This window comes from Triturus cristatus, chromosome 11 (genome assembly GCF_964204655.1).
Source record: "Triturus cristatus chromosome 11, aTriCri1.1, whole genome shotgun sequence".
Taxonomy (NCBI): domain Eukaryota; kingdom Metazoa; phylum Chordata; class Amphibia; order Caudata; family Salamandridae; genus Triturus; species Triturus cristatus.
In genome coordinates, this window is record NC_140594.1 from 27,875,286 (window position 1) to 27,901,530 (window position 26,245).

Sequence of the window (26,245 nt, forward strand, 5' to 3'; positions counted from 1 at the left end):
AAATGAAACGAGACACTGCCTGGGGCACACAAGGTGTCCCATGCATAGTCCGGTTCAAACCGGTGCTGGGGCACTCCAGCCCCAGTCCTGGCGCGAAACTGGACAAAGGGAAGGAGGTTTAACCACCTCCCTCCCTGGTCCCACCCATAGGAGGGACCTAGCTGGTCACCCATCCCCCCCCGATTAGTATAAGAGTGGGAGCTGAGTCCCTAGGACTTTGGATTATCCTGAAAATTGAAACTTGAACAGAAACTCTGGACCTTCGACTACGGAAGAAGCCTGAAGAATCTCCCTTGTGGCCAAGGAGTGGCCACCCTGTGCAAACAAGCACCATCAAGCGACCTGCCTTTTGCTTTGCCCAAGTTCTACGAGGAACCGACTGCAGAGCCCGACCAGCGCCTTGACTTCCAGACTTCTCCGACCCAGATCCACAGCAAAGCTGAGATCCGTGGAGGCGACGAGAGACGTGGGACCGGCTACCTGGGAAAATTGGCTACTAGCTTCCAGCGCAGCTTCTGAGGCATCCTCGAAGTTGTGCTCTGGGGATTGAGAAGCCCCAACCCCGAGCACCATCTGCACCGAAGATCAGCCCTCCACACTCCACGAGTTCTGCGTGGGGCCCTTCTGCATTTTCCTGCTCGACGCGTCTGTCCGGTTGCTTGCCCGTTGGCTAGTAACCTCTGTGACGACGAACCCTTAACTTTTCACCGCTGGTTAGGCTCCTCCAGACGGCCTTTGCTTCCCTGTGAAAGAGAATTGCCCCAGGCCTTCCTGGTCTGCAACAGAAGCGAATCCTTCATTCTGCGTGGGTTGCGCTTGCCAAGGCTTGTTGGGTCCAACTCGACATCGACGCCGCCAACAGCAAGAGCCCTCGTGGGACAGCTCACCTCCTAGGTCTGGTCGTCCTCGACGCCTCCTGGTACCCGTGGCTGCTGCGACAAGCTTCACCTCTTCACCTGCATCTTCACGACATCGCCTGGTTCCTTCCTGGTTCCTTCCCGGCTCCTGGCTGGTGAGCTAGACTCTGTCCCCTCTGCTTGCAGGTATCCTCCTTCTTGATTCCAACCTTGGAATCCACCGGACACTCTTCACTGACTGCCTGTCAGCATCTTTTCTTCAGGCATCCATAGAAGTCGACGACGAAACCCAACGCAAGTTCACACCTATGCACCCGCAGCCCGTGGGCTAGGTAACTTGAGTACTCCGGTGCTCACAAGGGTATTGACTATCCTAGTGTCTAGTTATCAAGTCTCTAACTCCTAGTTCCTTCCGAAGTGTCCTAAAACTCTGAATTTCTAAATACTTCTATTTCTATCGACTTTAACTCATTACGCGTGAGTGTTTCCACTCTACACCTGATTCCCGTGGGCCTCCCACTGCCTAGCAACTGGTAGGATAGTGTAGCCCCAGCGATTCCCTAGGCCTAGGCCTAACCTGTGTTTGTGACAGTGGTCCTTATACCACTTACTTAGTACATGGTTTGCGTGGCCCCTAGGGCCTAACTATTACTTACCTGTGTGACTTATGTATACTTAAGACTGTGTTGTACTTACCTCGAATCTCATAAAGAGTGCTGAGGGTATTTTGACTAGAATAAATACATTCTATTTTTATATAGCTGTTGTGGTGTCCTTTCATTTGGTATTCAAGGGATTGCAAATGGTATAACAGCTGGCTTCACATGCCATACAGAGTTTAGCCTAAGACTGCTCCTGTCCATGCTACCACTAGGATAGCTGGTCTATAAGGTTGACTTTACAACCAATCACCATAAGGGTTGTTTGGACTGATATAAGGTGTACACTAGAACTAGTGACATCATACATCAGGCCAACTTCTCATATTGCGCTCAATTGATTTCATAGGGAAATCTCCGGTTTAGAAAGACTGCAAGCTCGGGGACGAGGATTCTTCAGGTGCCACCACCACTTCAAGAGGTAAGTTGGGTAGTTGGAGGATAGGTAGGTAGCCCGGGATTGGGCACCAGGCCGCGGGGCGCCGCGTGCAGGGGTGCCTTTTGGTGTCGGGAAATCTTACCCTCTGTTGATTGTGGTATGGGAGGCACCTTGTTCTGAGGCTGCAGGCTTCTTCAGGAGTGTCGAGGGAGGTCCTTGGGTGCCGGACTCTGGGTCACTGTCGCCGTGGGGTCGTCCTCGTGGTCTTTGTTCACTCCGGCACAGGCCAGGCTTGGCTGGTGCAGAGTGTGCTGGGTTCGTGGTTCCGGGCTGCTGCCAGGGATTAGAAGTAGGTTTATGAGTAGAGCCTCTATTCATGGGAGTCCCAGGGGTTTAGAGTCAAAAGGTAGCCAGGTCCTCCGGGGTTTGTGAGGTTGCTGGCCACAAGAGATGCCGGGTTTGGAGCAGGAGCAGGTTCGAGGGTCAACAGGCCGGTAGGGCTGGGCCAAAGCAGTTTGTGTCTTCCTCTTCTTAGCAGCTGCAGGGCAGGTCTTCTTTCTTCTAGCTCTTCTTCGGATTTCGGAATCTGGGGAAGGAAGGTTCAGGGTGCCCCTAAATACTAGATTTAGGGGCGTTACAGGTAGGTGAAGGGTAGGGACCAATGGGTTCCTGGGGTGGGGACACCCCCTATCCTGCTTCTCTCCTGTGGGAGTGGGGCAGTAGCCTAGTCCTGATTGGGTAGGGCTTCCCATCTTCAAGATGGCGAGAGCCCGGGGATGTGCTTCACCTCGCCTCCCCCACCTGAGGGGTGGGGTTGGTAGGCTGCCACATCCCCTGTCCTTATTTGGGGTTTCTGGCCAAGCTTCCCGCCAGACTGGGGGGTTGCAGTGGCCTGGGGAAGCTCACAGAGGCGGCATGCCTTTGAAGCTTCCCCCTGCCCATCCTGGGGGAGGAGATTTAGCACCTCACCCAGGATGTGCATGGTTGCAGGCCCAGGAGAGCAGGGGCTCTCCTACCCAGGGGTCCTGCAACATGTCTGCTGTGTGGCAGCCTAGGCAGCCTCAGAACAGACGTGGATTGTAGGTTAGGTTTTAGGGGGCATCTCTAAGATGCCCTCTGGGGTGCTTGGTACATTAAATCCCACACTGGCATCAGTGTGGGTTTAATGTGCTGAGAAGTTTGATACCAAACTTCAGTCTTCAGTGCTGCCTTTATGGTGCTGTGGAGTTCGTGTTTGACGAGCTCTCAGCACCATATACTCTTAAATGGCAGCACTGCACTTACAGTGCCCAGGAATGGACCTGGGTACTGTGTGGGCACAGGGCTCCTGCTCCTGTTCCCACACCATTGGCATAGGGCACCCAGCTAGAGGGGTGGCTGATGTATGCCATGGCAGTGTAGGTGATAGGCATGGCACACAGGGATGTGTGCCATGTCGACTCTTTGTTTTGTCTTGCACCCAGACACCCAGCCTGCAAGGGCAGTGTGTGTGTGTGTAAGGGTACAGTGCCTCTAAGGGTGGCACACTGAGTGCTGCAGCCCTTAGAGGCCTTGCCTGGTCACAAGGCCCTGGGTACCTAGGGTGCCATTTACCAGGGACTGACAGGTGGCCAGGGTTTGCCAATTTGGGTCTTGTGTTTTTAGGGAAGGAACATAGGCCCTGCCCTGGGCACCTGATTGGCAGGAGTCCAGGGTACACTCAGTCAAAGTACATTCAGCAATTCAGCACAAAAAAAAGTGGGGGCATACCATGCAAGAAAGATGACACTTTCTCACAACTACTAGCCGCAGATTCCTTAACGTAGAATTGTCCCCAGGTGTGAGACTGGATCTGGAAAATCTTTGCACAGCATATCTGCGCCCCGGGGGCGGTACCACGCGACCCTGCCCTGACGTCGTCCGCAGACGTGACCTCAGCAAAGTCACATAAGTCCCAACCGGGCGCGCTGACGTCAGTTTCCTTCTTTTCCGCGTGCAACGCGGGTTCGGAATGTGTGTTTCCTTGACCTGTTTTCAGGCCTCTTTTAACACCTTGGAGTTGGGTACAGTGTGCATTGCCTTCGGGTTTCAAGACGTGTACCTCTTGTGCACGTCAGATGTCGGCGACGGACCCTCACCCTATTTGTATGTGGGGTTTGGGCAAGCACAGTGATTCTACGGACTGCGAAGCTTGTCAGCATCTCAAGCCGAAGTCCCGGCAGGTGCGCCGGATGAAGTTTCTTTCGGCCTCTTGTCCAGATCTGTCTCGTCGCAGTGTCCGTCTCCTACCTCGGAAGGGCCCAGAAGCCTCTGTTTCCGGCTGCAGTATCGTCCTTCTCAGAGTTCCCACGGGCGTCGTTCGCCCGCCAGTAAGTCCTGCAGCTTGCCTCCGAGGCCCTGTTCTGCTTCTGCAGAGGGCGTGGGTTCCTCTTGGGACGTGCGCCCTCGCCCGTCGCCACCCTATCTGCCATTTCCTGGCATTGGGGCATCAAGGGCCCAGATGAAGGCCTATGCTCTGGCTCTGAAGGCTTTTTTGGACAACCCTCCTCTTCCTGTGACGTCCGTGAATCCCTCTGCATCTGCGGGGCCTTCTGTGGACTTGCAGACCCCAGCGCCGACGAGTTCGGCTTCAGGTTTTGGCGGTGTGGTGTCGTCCAGGTGCGGCCCTAAGGGGTTCCCCTCTTCGACCCACTGCGTCCTTGCCTCGCCGCAAATCCCCACGGGGTTACCTGTGGTGTCGCAGGAGGTCGCCGGGACTCTGGGCTCGTCCCCAGTCCCCCTTGGTCCTCTGGGCAGATGGGTATCTTACCGGAGGTCGAGCCGATGCCTGTCCGGCATCGATGCCTTTCCTCCCTGGCCCTGCTGGCAAGTGTCGAGCCGGCACCTTTTCGGTGCCGTTCATTGGCCGGTTCGGCTTCGACCCCTCCCCCTTTTCCGATGAGGCACGTGGTGGTGGAGGTCGACTTGGCACTCCTGATGGGCACTTCGGCGCCGATTGAGGCCTCACCGGTGCCTGTGGTGGACTCCCCGGCACCGCCCTGATGTCAGATTGTCGACTCTTCTCCGGATGTCCCTTCTTCTCTAGAGGATTGTCGTCTCCTTGTCTCCTCTTCACCGGAGACTGGGTACCGCGTCATTGCTTTTTCCCCGGCGGCTTCCAGGGTGCGGGTTCTACACCGTCCCCGCGTCCACAGCCCCCTGGACCCGCTCTTAAGCTCCCTGCAGTTGTCTGCCCCGAAGGCTTCTCTGCCTTCTCCGGAGACCCCTCAGGTCCCTCACTCGTCCATGCGTCTTCCATCCTACAGGGGCTGGCCCTTTCTTCCTCCAGCAGGGCACTGGGACGGGCGACTTAGTTTGCAGCCTTTGCCCACGGAAGAGTTGCTCCCCCCCCCCCACAACGCCCTATAGAGGCGAGTGTGGCCTTTGTCTGGGCCATTTCCACGGCAACCTGCATTTTGCAAATGGGCTATCAGGTCGCTCCACTCCCAACGGACCACTTGTTGGAGGTTATTCACCAGAGCTCTGGTGGAGGGGAGCCACTTCTCCCATTTGAAGCTTCGCTCCAACACTCTTCTGGGGGGCATCCTGCTACGGGCATCCTGTGCCTCAGCCGCTCCTGCACCGCCACCCCCGCACGATCCAGTCTGCCTTTTTTCCACCCATCTGCCCAGGGACCTGTCCTACGGGCTGCTTTTCCTTCCTTGCGTTTGGTGCTGCTCCCGCTGTCACAGGAGGGCCCGGTGGTTGGACTCCTGGGGGCGTAACATTTTCGCCTCCACTAGTGCTGCTCTGCGCGCGCTCAACTCAGTTTGTTTGTTGGCCAGGGCTACTTCCGACCTGTGGGATTCCGCAGAGTCCCTTCTGTGTCACGCCTCAAGAGGGTGCCCGCGCTGATCTGCGGCACCATGTGTGGGATGGTCGGGAGTTAGCTACCTTTATTCTTGGTTCGGCCTTGGAAGTCTGATTCTCTCGGCCACGCTATGGTGAGTTCTGTGGCCCTCCGCCGCCATGCTTGGTTGCGGGATGGTCTCTTTCCGGCGAATGTTCGGGAGCGTCTTTTTGACCTGCCTTTTGATGGGACTCTTGTTTCACACAGACACGTACTTCACTATTCAGCGACTCCTTGTGGGGCTCCGCCCCCCTCCCCCTCCGTAAGCTTCGGCTTGTTGGTCCTCCGGTGTCTTAAGGGAGGCGTTTATCCCACCCATTTTCTTTAGGGCCTTGTGTTTCAGTTGGCCCGTCTGTGTGCGGCTTGGAATGCCTTCAGGGTCCTTCAGTTGGCCCCTCTGTTCTTTTGGCTGCTTGTTCAGCCCTTCAGCTTTGTGGTGCGTTATTTTGGCTGTTAGTGAAGCTGTATAAGTCCTCAGGTTGGACCCTCTGTGTATTGTTTGGATGATTGGTAAGCCGTCTGTGGTGTTTTCCACAGGTCTTTTATGTTCTTGAACTCTGCTGCGGGTTTCCCTAAGAGGTGTTTCCCTGTATTGTTTGTGGACGAATCATACCCTAGGTGGGGTACTTGTTGGCTATTGTATAGCTTGTCTTCAGCTGGGCGGGTGTGGATACCTTCTCGGGTTCCTCGCGTTTTCCTGACGTCACTGTATACCGCTTGGTGCAGTCTCTTTTTCTTCCGCCTTAGTGCAGCTTGTGCTACTCAAGCTCTGTCCCGCCTCAGTATCCAATGGTGTTTATATCCTTCTACAGGGTTTGCCTGTCGTCCATTTTGCCCCTTGTTCCTGCGGGATATCTGCTCCTGGGTATTTTGCCTTCCCTCTTCAGCCTTTGGATCGCCGGACCGACTTTTGTCATGCTGTTTACAGCGTCGTGTCTTGGTGTTTAGACCCTGTGTGTTCCAGGGGGGCTAGGTTATTCCTCTTGCTCTCCTGTGTTCTGGTTGCTGGCTTTCGGTCTGTACTACATGTCTCTTTATCTTCTGGCCGGTCCCACTTCTCTTCGTGGGCCAGGTGGTGCTACTGGGATGGTCCTTCCCTAGGGCTTTTTCTGGGGTCCCTTGCCTCAGTCTTCGTCTTACGCTCTGCTTGTTCTGGGCATGCTGCTTCATAGTATTTGCCAGCTGTCTGCTGCGCACGCCTGGTAGTTGTGGTCCACATCCGAGGGCCTCGGTGTGTCAGCGTGTGCTCCTGTCCTTTGCTTTGTTGGAGCTTTACGCGTCTGTGTCTTCTTCTCACGTCCGCGCTTATCGGCTGTGGAACCGTTCCTGCCTTGTTCCCTGCCTTGGGACGGACACCTTTTCAGCTGTTCCCTTCGCTGTGTTTGTGTTCTCCTGGAGTAGGTTCTGCCTCCGTTCCTCCTCTTCTCCTTGGATTTGAGGGCGGTTCTTTTCTTCCTTTGGTACTCGCTGGGTGCGGTCGGTCCCTCCGGGGTTTCTGGCGGTCGCCCTTTGCTCCTCGGGTAGGCTTGTGGTATCCTGGCCTTCCCTTCTCCTTGCTTACTTCTGCTTGGAGGGGGCTGGGCCGTCCTTCCTGCCCCTATGACGCATCCCCTGTTGGGGCCCTGTGTTCTTCCTAGCTGGTGAGGTCAGGGTATGGCTAGAGTATCTATTCTACGTTAAGGAATCTGTGGCTAGTAGTCTCTATCAGATGTACAAGTTACTTCCCTTCGGTAACGATGTATCTGGTAGAGACGATTCAAGTTCCGGAAATTCCTTCACGGCCAGCCCTTCTTCCCCCATTCTGCGAGGACCCTTCAGCTTGGTCTTCTGCACTTGCGCCTCTCTGGGTGGCTTTTGTCTTTTGCGGGTGATCTTTCTCTTCCTACCTGGCGGGATACTTTGTTCGGTTTCTTTGTTCCACTCCTTTATGGTAATTGGTCGGTAGGTTCATATGTACTATTCCATCCCTGCACCCTGGTTCTTCCAGTGTGGGGCGTACTCATACCTTCCCCCTTAAGTTTTGTTGCTTGAGGTTTCTGACTCCTCTGCACTCTTCTCGGTTTTGTTCTCTTGGCTGTGCCTCAGCCCTTAGCTTGTTACAGGGGGTACGACACTACTTGCGGGGGTTGTCTTGGGTTGTTTTGTTGTTCCTCCTCTGTTCTGGACTTGTTGCCATTCACTGTTATAGATTGTGGTTGCAGACTTTGTCGTCTGCCCCGACATTTTTCACATGTATTTGTCTCCAGGGGGGATTTCGCCTTCGTTTTGTGGAGTTGCTTCTCAAAGTGGTTCTCTGTTCCTTCCTTTTCATGCCTTTTAGTAACGCAGTGCTTGGCACTGTCCCTAGTGGTGCTGTTCCTCACCATTCGCTTCCTTCCTTTTTTGTTTCACAGATTTCTCTTCCAGGGGATCCTCATCAATAGTCATAAGCATTAGAATATTCCCGCCCATGTGCGGGATCCCGGAAACAGTATATTATATGTGCCCCACATATATATATCCATACATATATACCTATATGTATACACAAGCAATTGCAGCCCATAACACCCTAGAGCTGAACCATGCTGTAAGGAATTTCCACTACACATAAGAAAATAGCATTAGAAACATGAGAAACAACGTTATAACTTGTTTGGAAACTGTTTTAATGCTTAGAAAACAGCAGAAATTCTTAGAAAACACTGAAAGCATAGGAAGCTCCCAGGCTGCATTGCAAATACCCAGTCTAAAAAGACTGAAAAGCTAACTCATAGCTGCATAGCAAAAACTGACACCGTGCCTTTAAGGCACACCTGACCCCCACCTTCCCATCATGCCTCAGGGGTGGCAGTTAGGTCAGTTGTTCTTTCCGGCTCCTTCTGGAAGGATCCTGGCAACAGAGCTCCACTTTTTTCTGAGTTTGTCAGAAAATATTGTCTATTTTTCAACTGTTTTTTCCCTTACTTCGACGTTTTTCAACTAAGTCAGTAAGAGGCTGCCTTTTTTAGGCTTTTTTGGGCATTTTTTCCACTTAAAATGCCTTCTCTTTTCGATCCTTGCCCTGCCTGTGGCAAGAAAAAGGCCGCGACTGACTCTCATAGGGTCTGTATCCTGTGTCTACCGGAGGATCATGATTCCAGCACATGTCCTCACTGCCAGGGCCTGTCCAAAAGAACTTTGAAGGACAGACCTACGCCGACGACACCCAACTGATTCTCTCCCTCACCAGAGACCCCGACACCGCCAGAGCCAGCCTACACGAAGGACTGAAAGACGTCGCCGATTGGATCAACATCAGCCGCCTGAAGCTGAACACGGACAAGACAGAAGTCCTCATCCTGGGACCATCGCCCTCCGCATGGGACGACTCCTGGTGGCTCCCGGCACTAGGCACCGCACCCAAACCAACGGACCACGCACGCAACTTGGGCGTCATCCTGGACTCCTCCCTATCGATGACCAGACAAGTCAACGCCGTCTCCTCAGCTTGCTTCCACAACCTTCGCATGCTCCGCAAGATCTTCCGATGGATCCCGATCGAGACCAGGAAGACGGTCACCCAGGCCCTCGTCACCAGCAGACTAGACTACGGAAACACCCTCTACGCCGGTACAACAGCCAAGCTTCAGAAACGACTTCAACGTATCCAGAACGCCTCTGCCCGACTCATCCTGGACGTCCCCCGACGCTGCCACATCTCGAGCCACCTAAGAGGCCTGCACTGGCTCCCTGTCAACAAGAGGATCACGTTCAGACTCCTCACCCACGCACACAAATCCCTCCACGACCTGGGCCCAAGATACCTCAACGACCGACTGACCTTCTACACGCCCACCCGCCAGCTACGATCCGCGAACCTCGCCCTCGCCCCTCGCATCCAGAGAACCACCGCCGGAGGAAGATCCTTCTCCTACCTGGCGGCTAAGACATGGAACTCCCTGCCCGTGCACCTGCGACTGACCCGGGACCACCTCGCCTTCAGGAGGCAGCTCAAGACCTGGCTGTTCGAGCAGTAGCAGCCCCCCTCCCCCAAGCGCCTTGAGACCCTTCCGGGTGAGTAGTGCGCTATACAAATTTCTTGATTGATTGATTGAGAGCGAAGTCGCGCTTATGGCCTGGCACAACCATCCAGAGGCCGATCTCCGGTGAGGAAGAGCTCCAAGAGGCATAAAGATTCATCTAGAAGCAAGTCCTCTCGTCCTTCCGCCTCAGCGTCGGGCTCGGCGCTGAGAAAAGATGTTCCGGTAGGTCGTGTTTCGAAAAAGAGGTTCTCGACAGCGGGCTCGCCGTCGAGAGCAGGTACGACGTCGACGTCGAAATCCAGACCGCCATCGTCAACTCGGCGACGATCGGCGTCGAGATCCAGAGCCTCTCCGCCGTCGTCAACCCGGCGACGTTCGGCGTCGAGAGACACCACCCCTCCGCCGTCGTCAACCCGGCGACGATCGGCGTCGAGGAGCAGGGAACCTCCGCCGTTGTCAACCAGGCGACGATCGGCGTCGAGGAGCAGAGAGCCTCCGCCGTCGCCAACCCAGCGGCGTTCGGCGTCGAGGAGCAGGGACCCTCCGCCGTCGACATCTCGACGTCGATCGGCGTCGAGGAGCATGGACCCTCCGCCGTCGTCAACCAGGCGACTACCGGCGTCGAGGAGTGTCACCCCTCCGTCGTCGAGGGCACCATCCCCTCCGTCGTCGAGGCTCCATCGGCGTTCGACGTCGAGGCAACAGGATCCTCCGCCGTCGTCCTCCAAGCGGCGTTCGGCGTCGAGGAAGGCATCTGTATCGACGTCGAGAGTGGCAGCATCTCCGCCGGCGTCCCCCCGGCGTTCGGCGTCGAGGGAGAGAGAGCCTCCGTCGTCGGCTTCACATCGCCGCTCAACGTCGAGGCGGCAGACTTCGCCCACTGAACATGGCCGCCGGTCCACATCGAGACGGCGTTCGACGTCGAGAGAGTCCCAGCGAGACAGGAGACGACACCACGGATCGACGTCAAGACCGCGCTCGACGTCGAGACAGGCCTCGGACAGGTCGGTGGTCCTGGTGACGGAGTCTGCGTCTCGCCACTCCTCCTCCCACTCAGGGACCTCTCCACGACCAGCAAATCCACGAGAACCTGCAGTTCAACCCCGTAGGTCTTCTCCTCAGACTCAGACCATTAATCTGTCGCCCAGATGGCTACTGCCAGCACATCATTGGCTAGACTCGGGGCCTACAAGGAGGATGCGGGAATACATCAGTCCAGTGCATGATTCTCCGCTGCAACGCCTGGTAGCGGCTGTGGACAGAGCTAGTCCCCCCAGGCCAGCACGTCCGAGATCGCCGGACGACAGGCGACGCAGATCGCGCTCCCCCAGACGGGAGGAGCGTTCACCTGGGTCAAGGGCTCGTGATCATCGCCGGAAGCGCAGAAGGACTCCATCATCGTCCTCTTCCTCGTCCTCCAGGTCCTCCATCAGGGACTATTCTCCCACGCTCTCAGACAGCCCAGTGTCCAGGGTCTCGCCCGTAGACGACATCAACACCTACCAGGAGGTGTTGCAGTGGGGAGCACAGAAGCTGGGGATTGAGATGTCAGTCCCCCAGGTCACCACCTCGGTGATTTTTGAAACACTTCACCAAAAGTCTGCCTCTCGTCCGCTGCTGCCTTTGGTCCCAGGAATCATGGAACCAGTCATGGACACTTTTCTCACCCCGGCGACTGTCAAAGCCGTTCCGGCTCGTATCCTAAAAAAATACAAGCCAGCTACCTCTGACCCCGTCTTTGTGAAGATAGACCCACCTGCGGACTCCGTCATAGTGGCAGCTGCAAGGAAGGGTCAGACGGCGTCGGCCTCCTCTTCCGTCCCTCCAGATAAGGAGAGCAGAACCCAGGACTCATGGGGACGCAGGGCCTGCTCTTCTGCGGCAGCGGCCCTCAAGATCTCCAGCGCGGCGGCGCTTCTGGGCAGGTACGACAGGGCCCTCTGGGACTCGATGGAGCGTTTCAAATCCAAGCTACCCAAGGAGGACCAAAAGGACTTTGAGGAGATTGTTACTGAAGGGGCACTGGTGGCTAATCAGTCGATTAGCACAGCGGCGGATGGTGCGCTAATCTCAGCCCACTCTTACACACACGGCGTCTGCGCCAGGAGGTCGTCCTGGTTGCGTCTGACAGGGCTCAAGCCAGACGCACAGCAACGGATTTTAAACCTCCCGTTCTCTGGCAACTCCCTCTTCGGCACTCACACGGATGAGGAGATGGGGCGCATGAAAACTGAGCTGGACACCCTCAAAGCCGTGGGCTTGGAGAAGAAAAAGGAATTCAAGCGCCGTTTTCGACCCACCCAACGCAAGGGGCCTCAACAGAGGGTTCAAACCCCTCAGTGGTCTCAGAGCAAACCCCAAGGGAAAACCCAGTTTCGAGGCGGAAAGTCTGGCAGGGGCAGAGGTGGACACCAGCAACAGTCCTCCACTACCACAAGAGGAGGAAAGTCATGAGCTGTGGCTTCCTCTACGGCCGTTGCCCACTCCAGTGGGAGGAAGTGCGTCACAGCATCTAGCAGAGTGGGACAGCATCACAAAAGATCGCTGGGTGCTGAATATACTGCGTCATGGATATGCGCTACGTTTTCGAGCGCGTCCCAGAGACATCCCGCCAAAGAGGTCCCGTCCTCACCACCTAAACCTGCTCAAGCAGGAGGTGAGGTCCCTTCTGCAAAAGCAAGCCATAGAAAGGGTTCCTCCTTCGCAGGTCGGAAAGGGAGTGTACTCCCGGTACTTCCTGGTGCCCAAGAAAGATCAAGAGCACAAGTTTCGGCCGATTCTGGACCTTCGTCTCCTAAACAAAGTCATCGTCAAGGAGAAGTTCCGTATGTTGGCGCTTCACCAAATATGTCCACATCTACAAGTCGGAGATTGGATGTGTTCGGTGGACCTCCAAGATGCGTACTTTCACATTCCAATAGCGAAACATCACCGCAGGTACCTGCGGTTTGTGGTTGGAGGCAAGCACTACCAGTACAAAGTGCTTCCATTCGGACTCAAGTCGGCCCCGCGAGTCTTCACCAAATGTATGGCAGTGGTGGCGGCCTGCCTACACAAGCAGGGTCTCTTCGTCTACCCGTACCTGGACGACTGGTTACTAAAGGCTCCAGCCCAGCAGCAGGTGAAGAAAGACTTCCAAATCTGTCTGAGACAGTTGCACGCTCTCGGCCTTCACGTCAACATGACAAAGTCCGTGCAGCAGCCCACTCAGTCCATCCACTACCTTGGCTCCGTTCTGGACACAAGCGTGGGAAGAGCGTATCCTTCGGAGGAGAGACTGTCTTCAATGAAGAGAAAATGCAGGCTTATGCAGCAGATGCGGAGGCCGTCAGTTCGGCAGGTAGCATCTCTGCTGGGTTCCATGGCGTCCTGCATTTTTCTAATTCCCCACGCCAGACTGCGAATGAGACCTTAGCAGCAAGCTCTGGAGGACCAATGGGATCAGTCCACAGGCCGTTGGGGGGATCGGATCTCTCTCTCCCAGGTAGCGAAATCTTCCCTAGCATGGTGGACTCGTCAGAACAATCTGTTGGTGGGAGTCCCGTTTCACCAGCCACTTCCGGTGCAATCAGTGGTGACAGACGCGTCGCTACAAGGATGGGGGGCCCACATGGGGTGCCTCCAGATACAAGGTCAGTGGTCTGCAAAAGAACAGGGCTACCACATAAATATGCTAGAGCTTCGAGCAGTCCACCTTGCTCTAAAGGCGTTCCTCCCAGCAATCGAGACCGACTCAGTCCTGGTGCAGACCGACAACACCACGACCATGTTTTACCTGAACAAACAGGGCGGGACTCGGTCACGCCCCCTCTCCCTGGAGGCGCAGGCGATCTGGCACTGGCTGCTCGCCCGGAACCTCTCGGTGGTGGCAGTACACCTTCCAGGGGAGTTGAATATCAAGACAGACGCACTCAGCAGGCACTTCGAAGATCAGCCCGACTGGGTGCTGCACGACGACGTGGTGGCGGACCTGTTCCGTTGGTGGGGTCGTCCAGACATCGATCTGTTTGCAGACGACGAAAATTCAAAATGCCACGCCTTCGCGTCCAGATTCCACCGTCCAGGGACCAGGGGGAATGCTCTTTTGATGGACTGGTCAGGGACATTTGCCTACGCCTTTCCGCCCCTGCCTCTGATTCCGAAGGTGGTATCCAAGCTGCTCAGATCCGACATGAAGATGATCCTCATAGCTCCGGACTGGCCGCGCCAGTGGTGGTACCCGGACCTTCTTCATCTCTCAGTTCGACCTCACAGGCGGCTGCCTTACAGGCCGGACTTGCTGTCCAAGATGGGCGGGAGGATTCTGCATCCCAACCTTCCCTCACTGAATTTAACAGCATGGCTCCTGAGGTCCTGCAATACGGACATTTAGGTCTACCGCCTGACTGCATGCATATTCTCAAGGAAGCGAAGCGACCTTCCACAAGAGCGTCTTATGCGTTTAAGTGGAAGAGGTTCTTCATTTGGTGTAGGGAGAATCACCATGATCCTAGAAAGGGGCAGGAGGACGTCATCCTTCCGTACCTCCTTCACTTAGCTAGATCAGGCTTGAAGTATGCATCCATCAGGGTCCATTTGTCTGCCATTACAGCTTACAGGAGGTCTCCCAGTCAACCTTCTTTTTAGGTCTCGCCTGCGAACGCAGCGCGAAGCGCTGCTTTCGGCGAGATCTATTGTTGCTGACTTGCCTCGGAAGTGGGACAGGAGATGTGCACACGCAGGCTTGTGGCGGATTTGAGTTGGTGTACGCGCTTACAGCCACGCGGCGTGCACATCTCCTGTCCCCCTTCCCTCGCAAGCCAGCATGCAGTTTCGCTTTCGATTGCCATTAACCCCATGGTCCCCTCCACAGGCCCGTGATTTCCGCTTCAAGAACAAGAACGTCTGGATACCTGCCCCCACAAACCAGCCCTCCCGCGGACGGAGCTCAGGCAAGAGTGCAGCTTCTGCCCCCCACCCCCATTCCTCGCCGCCTCACCTCTGGGGGCAGACTGGTCGCGGTGCTCTGCCGGTTGTTGTTGGTTCTCCGGCGGCGCTGCTCTCCAGGCCCGAGCAGAAGAGCTCGGCCATACGGACCTCCATGGCGTGGCTCCGACCCCCGGACTCCCCGCCCCCCACCCGGCAGCAGCGGCTCAGTTCCGCAGGCCCGGCAGCAGCGGCTCAGTTCCGCAGGCCCTCTCCTTCCCGGGTGGCACCCCCCTGCCCAGTGACCCCTGCACCACGCCCACGTGACCCAGACTCTGCTCGGGCCCTGCCTCCCTCCCCTGCAGGGTATAGAGCGCCCCTGCCCGTGGTAAAGACGAGGCTCGCTTGACGCATAGCTCCTGCTGCCGCCGCCTATGGGCGCCATGAACCCGTCCGCTTCATCCGTCAAGGTGTTAATCCGTTCAGCGAGCTGCTAATGAGCAAGGGGCGAGGTGTAATGTGCCAGGAAGCGGGCCTGCCTGACCCCAGCGTGCAGTTAATGCCTGTAATGAAATAAGTGGCGGGAGGGGCCCGGGTGCGCTCAAATGATGCCCATTTGTTACAGGAGCCAGGGTCCCTCCGTGAAATGTCACCTCAGGTCTGCGCACCCGGCCTCCCGGGTCCGAGGCGCTCTCTACGAGTCAGTAGCGCCTGGATGTAAGCGCCTCCGGCGGCCGGCGAGGCTTCTGGGCGCAGAACGCTGCCTTCATTGAACCACCGCAATCTCAGAGGCGCTAAACCTGCCCGTGCATGTGCCGAGCCGGGAACGCGTTGGACATGTGTGGAGATTGCTTTTTGTCATATGTGCGTAAAGTGCCGGCTGGAGGCTCACTTTTGGCTTTTACAAGGAGGTCCCCCCTGGAAACCGGAGCCGATAAATAAAGGCATTTTAGAATGAAAGCACAGGCGGGGGGGCGTTGTGCTCGATATGTCACATCAGGGGCGGGGCTGGTGCAGGGGCCTGTAGACCATGGTCGAGGGGGCCTGCTGCACCCCAAGATTAGCTGTGTTCCAACACCAAGGGGTCCGGGGCCTGCTGGCAATAAAACCCCATGGCGCGCTTGCTGGGGACTGAATGTGCACTGGGTTCCGGCTAATCATGTTCCCAGTGCCTGTGTTCATTCCCAAAACATCAAAGGATACTTGTTTTTCTTTTTTTTTTTTTTTTTTTTACTTTAATGAGCACAGCGCTATACAAAGCAATAGGTGTTGCTTTTGGTATAGTAAATAACAATGGCAAAAGGCATTGCCGTTTACAATGCCAATAGCTCCAAAACTCGCAGTTGCGAGACCTATTGCATTGTAAATGCTTGTTTCCAGATGCAGGTGGTCAAGGACTTCTTGCAGGGGTTGAAAAAAGTTTACCCCCCTGTTCGAAACCCTTCGCCTCCGTGGGAGTTGAACTTAGTGTTATCCAAGTTGATGGGCCCACCTTTTGAGCCGATCCACAAAGCTTCTTTACAGCATCTGTCGTGGAAGGCCGCTTTTCTGGTAGCCATTACATCGGCACGCAGAGTAAGCGAAATCCAGGCTCTGTGTACTAAAGAGCCGTACACAGTTTTTCACCAGCACAAAGTGGTCTTAAGGGCACATCCATCCTTTCTCCCTAAGGTAGTGTCTGATTTTCATATTAATCAGTCCATTTCTCTTCCATCCTTCTTCCCGAATCCAGCGACCCCGGCTGAGCGGTCGCTCCACTCCTTAGACCTCAAGAGGGTACTTAAATTCTACCTGGAAAGTACCAAAGGCATTAGGAAGACGGATCAGCTGTTTGTCAACTATGGCGCCATGAGAACAGGCTTCCCGGCAGCTAAGAGATCCATTTCCAGATGGATTGTTTCCTGCATTACCCTAGCCTACCAGCTGGCGAAAAGGCCCTTACCTTTGGCCCCTAAGGCTCATTCTACTAGGGGGAAAGCGGCCACGGTAGCTTTCTTGCATGACGTTCCAATGGCGGAGATCTGCAAGGCGGCCACTTGGAAATCGGTTCACACCTTTACCAGGCACTACTGCCTCGAATCCGATTCCAGGGCGGATGCCCAAGTAGGCCAAGCCTCCTTGAGGAACCTCTTTGGGTAGCTGGGTCTATCTAAGCATACTGTTCCTTCTCTGTTTCTTTCCTTTGCCCGCAGGGGGATGAGGTGAGGCTCGCTATTCTATTCTAATGCTTATGACTATTGATGAGGATCCCCTGGAAGAGAAGGATTAGTTACTTACCTGTAATCCTAGTTCTCTTCCAGGGGTATCCTCATCAAAGTCATAAGCAACCCTCCCGCCTCCCCGGGCAAAGGTGTGATAGTTTTCAGAGGTTATTATTTTTCTTTGTGCCATGACTTTTCAGTCTCCGCAAAGAACAACTGACCTAACTGCCACCCCTGAGGCATGATGGGAAGGTGGGGGTCAGGTGTGCCTTAAAGGCACGGTGTCAGTTTTTGCTATGCAGCTATGAGTTAGCTTTTCTGTCTTTTTAGACTGGGTATTTGCAATGCAGCCTGGGATCTTCCTATGCTTTCAGTGTTTTCTAAGAATTTCTGCTGTTTTCTAAGCATTAAAACAGTTTCCAAACAAGTTATAATGTTGTTTCTCATGTTTCTAATGCTATTTTCTTATGTGTAGTGGAAATTCCTTACAGCATGGTTCAGCTCTAGGGTGTTATGGGCTGCAATTGCTTGTGTATACATATAGATATATATGTATGGATATATATATATGTGGGGCACATATAATATACTGTTTCCGGGATCCCGCACATGGGCGGGAATATTCTAATGCTTATGACTTTGATGAGGATACCCCTGGAAGAGAACTAGGATTGCAGGTAAGTAACTAATCCTTTCTGCACACTGTTCCCATACTCTCTCAGTTGTGTTTGTGATGGCTCCACGTTGTGGCGCGGAAAAGTTCTCAGAAGAAAACAGACTTCAGCGCGCCGGGGTGAGACTTGTGTGACCTCGCTGACGTAACGTCTGCGGACGATGTTAGGGCGGGGTCGCGTGTTACCGCCCCCGACGCGCAGAGATGCTGTGGCAAAGATTTTTCAGATTCAGTCTCGCGCCTGGGGATAATTCTACGTTAAGCAATCTGCGGCTAGAATAGTCTCTACCAGATACATCGTTACCCAATGTATGTTACTTGTACGTAAAGGATGGTATCGCTCTCAGATATCCTGGGTTCCTTAAACAAAGGAGATTGCATGACTTCCCTCGACATGGAAGACGCATATTTCCATATCCCAATTCACCCAAAACACCGAACGTTCCCAAGTTTCACAGTAGCTGGTACCGATTATCAATTCAAAGTGCTCCCGTTTGGACTCAAATCAGCACCACAAATCTTCACAAAGTGCCTGGCGCCAGGAGCTGCGACGCTGCCACAAATCTTCACAAAGTGCCTGGCGCCAGGAGCTGCGACGCTGCGGTCTCAGTGGTTTCAAGTATTTCCGTACCTTGACGATTGGCTGCTCAAAGCAGAAACTGTGTTGGAAGCCGAGGGATCAATGAAAACTTGCCTCCGTCTGTTCGAAACGTTGGGACCTACACTAAACAGGGAAAAATCGGTTCTGCTTCCAATTCAATATCTTTCCTGGGTGCATCCTTGGCCACCATTCAGGGCAAATCGTTCTTATCTCAGGAGAGGCGGGTAGGTCTGCAAAAGCTTGCGAATACCATATTAAAAAAGGGTCAGTTTCGGTGCTAATGTACAAATCACTCCTGGGGATGTGCTCTTCAGCGATAAATCTGGTACCTCTAGCCAGACTGAAAATGAGGCCTCTTCAGGAGGAGCTACAGAAACAGTGGGAGCAGGTTTCGGGATCCTTCGAGGGTGTACTTCGAATCACCCCACTGATGGTGAAAACTCTGCAGTGATGGTTCCAGGCGTCAAATCTCGTTTAAGGCCTGACTTTCCTACGGTGCACCTCAGATTTCGTGTTAAAAACGGACGCCTCCATGAAGGGCTGGGGAGGTCATCTACAGGACTTGCAAATTCAAGGCAAATGGTCTTTAGTGCAGAGAACACAGCACATCAACAGCTTAGAGCTAAAAGCCATATTCCCATCTATCCAAGCTTTCCTGCCGAGAATAGCAGGCTCTTCAGTGTTGGTGCGTAAGGACAAAACCACCAGTATGTACTATATCAACAAGCAAGGAGGAACAAGATCCATTACGCTTTCTCAGGATGCGCAAGAATTATGGGAATAGACAACACATCATAGGATCACGTTAAAAGCAGAGCACGTCAGGGGTCTGCACAATATCCTTGCAGGTACGTTTAACAAGTCTTAGTCCAGTTACCACAAATGGCAGCTGGAACAATCCCAGCTGGACATGGTATTTGAAAAATGGGGAAAAACAACTTTGGACCTCTTCGCAACGAAGAACGCCACGCGCCAGTACTATGCCAGCAGGTTCCCTGTACCAGGCTCAAGGGGGAATGCCTTTTTAATGCGATGGTCAGTGATATATGCATAGGCGTTCCTCCCCATCCTGTTATTTCCCTGAGTACTATGCAAGATGAAATTGGAAGGCTGTTGTCTTATCCTGATAGTTCCATGTTGGTCCAGGCAATACTGGTTCCCGGAACTGCTCCTGCTGTCAGATCGTAGCCCATTCGCCTACAGCCGTGCTCAACAATGTTATCGAGGAACAAGGGCCAAGTCAGTCATCCAGATCCACACTCCCTTCATTTGCATGCATGGCTTCTGTATTCCTGTGGTTTAGGAACATAAATATATGCAAGAGTGTAGAGAAATCATTGCTAACATCGTATGAAATGAGAAGATTCTGTTTCTGGTGTGAAAGAAATAACATTCACCTGCTGCAAGCCCCTGCTAAGCAGACCTTGCCGTACCTTCTCTTACTTGGTAAATCTGAAAGAAACATGTTAGTTAGATTCCTCACCTTACACGTTTGTTAGATTCCTCACCTTAGAATATCCCCAGGCGTCAGACTTGATCCGGAAGATTTTTCGTCAGCAATACCCCTTGCGCGTCGCTAGGCGTCGTCTGCGGCTCCGCGTCCGTCGTCGGCGTCGTGCGCTGGAATGACGTCGTCGGAGTACTTAGATGCCGCCCTCGTGCGCTGACGTCAGTTCTTGTTCTTCTTTTTTCCGGGCCAGTAAGCGCAGATCCGGGAGAGCTACCCCTTTAGTCAATTTTTGACTAACTTTTTGATCCTTTTTGATCCTGTCAATCGACACCGGTGCCGGTAGGATGCCTGGGTTTAAAGCCTGTACGGACTGTAGCCGATTGATGTCGGTTACGGACCATCACCGCCGGTGCCTGTACTGCTTGGGCCTCGACCACGACGCGGAGTCGTGCTCGGACTGTAAGGCCCTGACCTCGAAGGCTAGACGGGAGCGGTCCCGTAAGCTTCTCGAGATTCGCCACTCGGCTCCGCGCCCCTCTCGATCCCGGTCCAGGAGGAGGTCCAAGGATCGGTCGCGGAGCCGCAGCCGACGTCACCATCGGTCGTCGGGATCAAAGTCTTCGGGTAAGTCGAAGCATTCCAAGAAGTCCAAGAGGCGACATCGCTCTTCGGACTCCCCTCGCCGGTCGCGCGACTCGGTCGAGGGTCAGGGTGGTTCCACCCCCGCGGCTCCGGCGGAGCCGCAGGCGCCGCGTCCGTCCCCATACCCTCCGGTCCCTGGGACTAACGCGACGCCGGCGGAAGTCAGTGCCTTCCTCTCGGCCATGAGGAACCTGGCTCCGCCGTCGGCGCCCGCTGGTGCGCCTTCGGGCCCCGCGGACCCGACTGGGCTGCCTTGCCAGCCGGCGGCCCCGGCGCCGTTGACGGCTCCGGCCTCGACGCCGCAAGCGCCCGAGGGACCCGTTCTCGAGTCCCCGTCGACGCCGGTCGACCTTGTCACGCCTCCTCCACCGGCGTCGACTCCGGTTCCACCCCCGACGTCGACCCCACTCGACGTCGTGCCCTAGTTCAGTCCCGCTCCGGGCCCGGCGCCGGTCCGGCGTCGATGGACGCCGAGATCGACGCCGCTAGAGACACGTTTTGCCTACCGCCCGGCTCTGTTACTTTCTCCTCTACACCAGGAGTCGGATGATGGGGACTACTGGGAGGGATCCGAGGATCCTATGGCCGATCAGGCCCAACTGTCCCAGGACTGGGCAGACGAACTGGGGGAGGCCAGTGGTCTGGATACCTCCCCAGACACTGGATTCATCTCTCCTCCGACTGTGGCTTCTGAGGAGGGTGCTGCTTTCTCCGTGGTGCTGCGCAAGGCGGCCGCAGCCCTTGGGCTCGAGCTACCTGCCGTGGCTGTGAGGACGAACGTCCTCACTGAGGTGCTTCAGTCTGCAGCAAGCTCCACTGAGCCTCTGCTGCCATTCAATGAGGCCCTCACTGACGTTCTACAGGGCACCTGGTCCAAGCCCTCCACAGTTCCTCCTGTGGACAGGAACGTTGCCAGGCGCCACCGCCCTGCTCCGGGCGACCCCAGTTTTCTGTCCCAACACCCTACCCCTGAGAGCCTGGTTATCCAGGCCTCCACCTCCCAATCCTCTTTCCCGACCGCCCCGCCGGACCGGGATTCCAAGAGACTGGAGCAGTTTGGCAAGAAACTGTTCTCTTCCCTTAGTTTGGTCCTGCGGTCTTTGAACACCGCTTGTCTCTTGGACCGTTATTCCCACTCTCTGTGGGATGCGGTGGAGGACGCGCTGCCCCTGTGTCCGGAGGAGGTCCAGACACGACTTACCCAGGCTCTGGCCGATGGGAGGGATGCCGCGCGCCATGCTATACGTTGTGGGCTTGACACCACGGACTCGCTGGGTAGGGCCATTTCCACCACTGGCGCTTCGACGTCACGCCTGGCTGCGGTCCACGTCGTTTTCCGGCGATGTCCAGAGCACTCTCATGGACATGCCGTTTGATGGCACTCGCCTGTTTGGCGAGAAGGCGGACAGTGCGCTGAACCGCTTCCCGGGCTACGGCCCAGTCCTTGGGCCTCTCGGCCCCGCGGTCGCACTCTAACGCTTTTCGCCCCTTTCGTGGCTAAGGAAGGGGTGCCTCCTCACGTGCGCCTAGCCACCAGCCGCAGAACCAACCTGCGCGCGGTCGCGGACGTGGTTTCCGCCGAGGCGGATCTGGAGGACGACTAGGTCAGCCCACATCCACCCCGGCAGCATCCGCCTCAAAGCCTTCCTAGTCCGAGCTTTCAGGCCCATTCGACGCCAGTGTGCGGCAGAGTTCGCCATCACCTGCTCCACTGGCGGTCCATCACATCGGACAGGTGGGTGCTGCAAATCGTCCGACGGGGCTACTCCCTCCCCTTCGAGACTACCCCTCCAGCCATGCCACCGCAGCACCACCGTATATCGGGGGATCATTTGCATCTTCTCCACGAGGAAGTTTCCGCCCTCTTGGCCAAGGGGGCCGTCGAGCGCGTTCCGAGCCCAGAAGTAGGTCGTGGTTGTTATTCCCACTACTTTCTGGTTCCCAAGAAGGGCAAAGGGGGCCTACGCCCTATCTTGGACCTTCGGAACGTCAATGCCTTCCTCCGGAAGGAACGGTTCAAGATGTTGACTTTGGCTCAGGTTCTGGCTGCCCTAGAACCCGGAGACTGGATGGTAGCGTTGGACTTGCAGGACGCTTATTTCCACATCCCCGTCCTGCCGGCCCACCGGCGTTACCTGCGGTTCACGGTGGGCCAAGAGCACTTTCAGTTTACCGTGCTCCCCTTCGGCCTCACCAGTGCCCCTCGGGTGTTCACGAAAGTGATGGCGGTGGTCGCAGCTCATCTGCGCAGATCAGGGGTTCCAGTCTTCCCCTATCTCGACGACTGGTTGTTGAAGGCGGGCTCGCCCCAGGCAGTAGTCTCCCACCTCCAGACTACGGCGGATCTCCTGCATTTGCTGGGGTTTTCCATCAACGTACCGAAGTCACACCTGAGTCCCTCTCAGTAGCTCCTCTTCATCGGAGAGGTTCTCGATTCGGCGCAGTTCCGGGTCTATCCACCGGAACAGCGGGTCCAGGATATACAGGCCCTGATTCCCATCTTTCGGCCTCTATCCTGGGTTTCGGTCAGGCTAGTGTTGCGGCTTCTGGGGCTGATGGCCTCCTGCATCCTACTAGTGCATCACGCCAGGCGGCGCATGCAGGCTCTGCAGTGGGACCTGAAGTTTCAGTGGGCCCAGCATCACGGCAACCTGTCCGACCATGTCTTGATCTCGGAGGGCACTGCACAGCAGTTGCAGTGGTGGCTCACGGACCGCGATTGGGTCATGGGCAGGAGCCTCTCCCTTCCCCAACCGGAGCATGTCGTAGTGACGGATGCGTCCCTCCTGGGATGGGGTGGCCATATGGGAGAGGCGGAGATCAGAGGCCTCTGGTCTCCGGCGGAGTCTCGTCTCCACATCAACCTGTTGGAGTTGAGAGCGATCTGACTTGCACTGAAAGCCTTCCTTCCCTCTGTCAGGGGCAGTGTCGTGCAGGTGTTCACGGACAACACCACCGCCATGTGGTATTGCAACAAACAGGGCGGGGTGGGGTCGTGGACCCTTTGTCAGGAGGCTCTGCGCCTCCGGACGTGGCTGGAACACCAGGGCGTCACCCTAGTGGTTCAACATCTGGCGGGCTCTCTGAACGCCAGAGCGGACGAACTCAGCCGCCGGTGCATGATGGCTCACGAATGGCGTCTGAACTCCGAAGTGGCGCAAGGTCTCTTTCAGCAGTGGGGAGAGCCTTGGTTAGATCTATTCGCCACCGAAGAGAACGCGCAATGTCAGCAGTTCTGCGCGTTGGAATTTCCAAGGCGGCACTCGCTCGGCGTCGCTTTTCGTCACGAGTGGATTTGCGGTCTGTTGTACGCCTTTCCGCCTATACCACTTCTGCCCAGAGTGCTGAAGAAGATCAGGCACGACCGGGCCCAAGTCATCTTGGTGGCTCCGGATTGGGCACGAAGATACTGGTATCCCGAGCTACTCAGTATGTTGACCGATCCCCCGATACGTCTGCCCCTTCGGGAGGATCTTCTGTCGCAGCAGCAGGGGACGGTCCTCCACCCGAACCTGTCCAGCCTCCACCTCCATGCGTGGAGGTTGAGCGGCGGCAGTTGATGCCATTTGACTTGCCTCCTGAAGTCTGTGATATCATTCTGGCAGCCAGGCGTCCCTCCACAAAGACGGTATACGCCTGCCGGTGGAACAAATTTGTGGCATGGTGCACAGCAAAGGCTGTGGATCCCCTTTCCGCCCCTCTTTCTGAGGTTCTCCTCTTTCTTCTTTCTCTGGCCCGGCAGGGCTCTGCCCTGGGCACCCTGAAAGGTTATCTTGCTGCCATCTCTGCCTTCTTGCGGCTTCCTGATCAGCCTTCTCTTTTCATGTCCCCTGTGGTTACACGCTTTCTAAAAGGCATTACTCACACGTTCCCTCCTGTCCCTTTTGTAATGCCTCAGTGGGACTTGAATCTGGTCTTGACATTCCTGATGTGCGCTCCCTTTCTAGCCTCTTCACAATTGTCCTCTTCGTCTTCTGACTCTTAAGACTGCTTTTCTGGTAGCCATCACCTCGGCTAGACGGGTGAGTGAGCTCCAGGCTTTATCTTCAAAGCCTCCTTTTCTGTCTGTTCATCCGGACAAGGTTGTCCTTCGGCCTCGTCCTTCCTTTCTTCCTAAAGTGGTGACTCCATTTCACCTTGGGCAGTCTGTCACCTTGCCCACCTTCTTTCCGCCTCCGCATCCTTCCAAAGAGGAAGAGAGGCTCCACCGTCTGGATCCAAAACGTGCGCTCTCCTTTTATTTGGACCGCACAAAGCAGTTCCGGGTGGACGACCAACTTTTCGTTGGATACGTGGGTGCTAAGAATGGGAAAGCTGTGCACAAACGGACCATCTCTCGGTGGGTCGTTTTGTGCATCAAAATTTGTTACTCTTTGGCAAAAAAGGACCCTCCTGTTGGGCTGCGCGCCCTTTCTACTCGGGCCACAGCGGCTACTACTGCTTTGGGACGGGGAGTCCCTTTGCAGGACATCTGTCAGGCAGCAACGTGGGCCTCGCTGAACACGTTTGCCAGGCATTATTGCCTTGACAGCCAAGTCCGGAGGGATGGCTTCTTTGGCCGTTCTGTCCTCCAGGACTTTCTGGTGTGATCTTGGTTCGCAGACCCACCACCGGGGATGGTATTGCTTGGGTATCTATTCTAAGGTGAGGAATCTAACTAACGTGTTTCTTTCAGATGAACAAGTTACTTACCTTCGGTAACGATGTATCTGTAAGAAACATTAGTTAGTTAGATTCCTCACCGACCCACCCATCCTCCCCGTTCTGCGAACTGACATCTAGGGTTAAGGTTATCCTTTTCAGGCCCCTAGATTTTATTTTTGGCACCAGTGTCTGTCTTTGCATGGCTCTGCGTTCCTGGCGCGGAAGGCTATGTACAAGAACTGACGTCAGCGTGCGAGGGCGGCGTCTAAGTACTCCGACGTCATTCCGGCCCACGACGGACGCGGAGCCGCAGACGACGCCTAGCGACGCGCAAGGGGTATTGCTGATGAAAAATCTTCCGGATCCAGTCTGACGCCTGGGGATATTCTAAGGTGAGGAATCTAACAAACGTGTAAGGTGAGGAATCTAACAAACGTGTAAGGTGAGGAATCTAACTAATGTTTCTTACAGATACATCGTTACCGAAGGTAAGTAACTTGTTCATCAGGTCTCACTTTTTCGTCAGTAAAGGTTCACCTGGCTGCAATTTCCCGTTATAGGAGATCTACTCTGGTTCCATCACTCTGTGCATCTAGTTTTGTAAAGTTGTTCATGAGAGGACTTTATTGCACATTTCCCCCTATGCCTGCGCCTCCTCCGGAATGGAAGGTCTATGTTCATGGCGCAGTTCATGAGGCAACCGTTTGAACCCATTCACAAAGCGAAGTTTAAGTTTCTCACATGGAAGGTATCCCTCTTACTAGCTCTTACTTCTGCAAGGAGGGCGAGTGAAATACAAGCCTTTAGAATCAAAGAACCTAGTCTACATTTCACTGAATACTATGTAGTTTGCGGACAAACCCAACATTTATACCTTAGTTAGCAGCACAATTTCGTTACACAAAAAGAAGAAAACTATGGTCTCTAAAAGAATTATTTCTAAGTCAGCAAGAAAATACTAAATAGAATGAGAAGTTTTTAGGGAAACAACGGAATCCCATCCCCCACTGAGGTGGCTTGCTTCATCATTTGGGATTTCCACTCCACTGCACGCCCTTATGAAATCATAGGCTGCAAACTTCTCAATAGTAGAAGGGAGTTGAAACAGATGTTTCCATCAGTGTGATATCAAAAAATGAGGAGATCGTTGGAGTATTTAGAAGGGTGATGGTTGCAGTGCTAGTGATGTGATGGCGTGAAAGTCAAGTGATATTAAAATTGGCTTACAAGATACTGACCAATTTTAATAAATGCTACCCTGATGCCAAACCTAAAAACAGCGCAATTACAGTTTAAAAGAATAACTGTAGTAAGTCCATAAGGAGAAGGTCTACATGTTTCAGCCCCCTGGATTCTTTGATC

At 54.9% G+C, this 26,245-nt stretch overlaps 1 protein-coding gene across 2 annotated transcripts in view; it reads left to right on the forward strand.

The window, feature by feature from the left end:
* PIWIL1 (piwi like RNA-mediated gene silencing 1) overlaps positions 1–26,245 on the forward strand; it is a 1,168,338-nt gene that overhangs the window by 506,499 nt on the left and 635,594 nt on the right. The gene's annotated exons all lie outside the window — the stretch shown is intronic.